The sequence below is a fragment of the Mustela nigripes genome, chromosome 14 (genome assembly GCF_022355385.1).
Source record: "Mustela nigripes isolate SB6536 chromosome 14, MUSNIG.SB6536, whole genome shotgun sequence".
Classification (NCBI taxonomy): domain Eukaryota; kingdom Metazoa; phylum Chordata; class Mammalia; order Carnivora; family Mustelidae; genus Mustela; species Mustela nigripes.
Genome location: NC_081570.1, coordinates 75,421,871 through 75,425,106, shown reverse-complemented (window position 1 = coordinate 75,425,106; position 3,236 = coordinate 75,421,871). Strand labels below are relative to the sequence as shown.

General features: G+C 38.3%; 1 pseudogene; it reads right to left on the bottom strand.

Moving 5' to 3' along the window:
* Nucleotides 1–518: 518 nt before the first annotated feature.
* Nucleotides 519–1,683, bottom strand: LOC132002013 (probable protein BRICK1; annotated as a pseudogene).
* Nucleotides 1,684–3,236: the final 1,553 nt, after the last annotated feature.

The window sequence follows — 3,236 nt, the reverse complement described above, 5'->3', positions numbered from 1 at the left end:
CACAGTCTTTGGTTTAAAATCTAATTTGTCTGATATGAGGATTGCTACCCCAGCTTTCTTTTGAGGTCCACTAGCATGAACAATGGTTCTCTATCCCCTCAACTTCAATCTGGAAACATCTTTCAGTTCAAAATGAGTCTCCTGTAGACTCTATTGCTTATACTTAATGAGCCTTGAGGTGAATCCTCCGCAGGTCTCTATGTAGCAATGAACTGAATCCTTACATAATTGACTTCTATCAGTTAAAAATAACACCTCAGTCAAAAATGAGTTTTGATCATTGTCATTTTTCCTATAGAAACATCTGACTCACCAGTGGTACTTACATGTATAAATTCTGGGCCATAAGAGTCTAGGTTGTTTTTTAATATTTTTTAAAAAGATTTTATTTATTTATTTATTTGAAGAGAGAGAGTGTGCATGAGAGAGCACAAGCAGAGGGAGTGCCAGAGGGAGAGGGAGAAGCAGGTTCCCCACTGAGCAGGGTTCCTGACATAATCTAGGTTGGTCTTTAACAATCACCTCAGGTGATTCTCTTATACATAAAATTTTGAAAACTACTTCTGAAGAGGCTTGAACTTCTCTACTTTTTTTTATTGGGAGTTAAATGTCCCATGGTCCATTCAGAACTTTGACACCACAGGCCAGGTTTTTAATTTCAAAAATGCATTAAAATTCACATCTTCCCACAGCTCCCTTTAATTCACACTCTGCAGGGGAGACTACACAAACCAGTGATTATTATTTGGCTATTTGTGGCTCATATTTTCCTTTTTTTTTCTTTTTGTTGAGGAGTTTATTAGGGAAATATAAGAGGCAAAGATACCCCAAGTGACAGAAAGAAAATTCTGAAAATGTCCCTTCAAGCCAAGTGGGGGCCTGACCTTTACCTCCCCCAAAGGACAAGAAACTGGTTGGTTAGCAACAACATTCTCTGGTGACCACCTTGGCAGGGCATAAGTGTCTCAGCCAGGACTGCCTCCCAACCCCCACCACAGGTGAAAAGGAGACAAAGACTTCTTCTAGAATCAATGCAGAGGCAATGAGAGCTGTAAGGAAAGTCTGAGAGAAAGAGAGGTTGGGGAGGACCTTAAATTAACAAAGAGTGCCAGGCATCTGGCTCTGAGTGCCTCATACACTGACAGATAGTTCTACAAAATGCTACTTAAAAGATAAAACACCTAATGTTGGTTCCAAGAGCTTCCCTGGATGACTTCTCACATGCCACATCAACTCCAATGTACATGGCAGAAGCCAAAGTCCACGCTTTTGGAAGAAAAAAAAAAAAAGACAAGAAAAAGCCCTGTTGCTCTTTAAGGAAAAAAGAAGGAGCTGAGGCTGCTGGGGCCTTTCCCACATCAGCCTATGTTCCATGAAGCAACTTCCCAGCAGCAGCATGGCGTAGCTCTAGGTGAGGGTCTCACCTTTTGTCACCGGCACTTCAATGTACTCTATTCTCCATTCCAGGGCTGTCAATTTCTCATTTAGTGTTGTAAGTCTTGAACAACAAGACATATCAAATGAGCTGAGAAAGTCTGCAATTTTCTTAATGCTGCTGGTGATGACCTCAATGTATTCTTGGTTCGCCCAGTCCTAGTGAATCTTCTGCTGCACCAGATCCTCTTGACCTGCCATGGCTGCCACTTGAAGATGAACCTCATATTTTACTTTTATTTAACATTATTTTCCAAAGCCTGGAGAATATAACATAGAGAAATTGAATATAACAGTGTTTTCAACATATCATTGTTCCATTCTAACAAAAAATCTGTGTCCTATGTGTTTTTGTAATTTAAAGTTTAAAGAATGCATTTAAATACATTACCTAACAGACCAATTTGTTCATTGTGATTACCATAGTTTATTCTTCATCTAATGCAACAGATAAACTTGGCTGGCCCCTCATAGTTGGCTGAGCATATGAAAGAAGGGTCCTGTGCCTCTTGGAAAAAGGAGTATAAAGTAAATTTTGTCGTATTTGCACCTATTACTCAAGTTGAGCTCTTACCTGTGGAAAAGAGCTCCAGGCAGAAAATTAGAATATGCAAGAATGTGAAAACATCAAAGGCTACATGTTTTAAATAACATCCCTTTGGTATATGCTGCTGTATTAGAAGATTCTAACAGAGCCAAAATTAAATGGGGCTTCCAGGGTATTAAGTACAAATTCTTTTTTAAAAAGATTTTATTTATTTATTTTAGAGAGAGAGCATGTAAATGGAGAGGGGCAGGTGAGAGAAAGAGAACTTCAAGCAGACTGTGCTGAGCACAGAGCCCCACATTGGGCTCTATCCCATGACCCTGAGATTATGACCTGAGCTGAAATCAAGAGTTGAATACTTAGCCAACTGAGCCATTCTGGTGCCTCTCAAGTAGAAATTCTAATTGATCATATCTAATGTAAGCAGAAAATGGGTTGCTTTACCAAGGTCATTGCCAGTTAGCAGGAATCTTACAACCATCAAGGGCTGACATAGACACATGCTGGTCTAAAGCCAGTAGATAAGCACAGACATAGGAATGCTGCAGTTATTTCCAAGTGAGGAGAATCTGCCTGAATCAGCACACAGCATAGGAAGAATTCTCTTATTTTCCTACCTGGAAGTGTTTCTATCAGATTTCTATATCAGTTTAGAAGCTCCCATTTTTTCTTTTAACATATGGGTGAAAATTAATGTCATTCAGACCTTGAACTCTCTCCCGTCAGAATAATTGTGGTTAGAGAACCTCACGGAAATGTACTCTAACCTTAAATAACACCCAAGTATTACATTCATATTGGGTAAATATCAGAAAAGGTGTGATATCCTTCCTGTTTTCTAGACTAAATCAAGCATCCTCTTGCAAGTATCCTCTTATGATCTAATGAGAGTAAGTACTTTTGAAAGAAATATACAATTTTATAAATTGTTGATATAAAATCTTATTCATGAAAGGATGAGGTTGTTTAACAGTTCAACTTTTAGTAGCCAATCTCCTTGCTTTTAGATCCAAGTTAACAGACTTACATCTAACAATATCTAGAATTCTGAGTATGCCTCTGGGGTCCACATTTGGAAATAAAGCAACAGAATACACGCGAAAATAGAATCAAATGCATATGGGAATGCAGTCTACGTTAACCTCATTCATTATGGTTAGTCAATGTTAAACACTATTTAGACTCCTATCACCAAGCAAAAAATTTAATCTGTTTCTGAATTTCATATAAAATAACTTCATGTACTCTTTTCTGG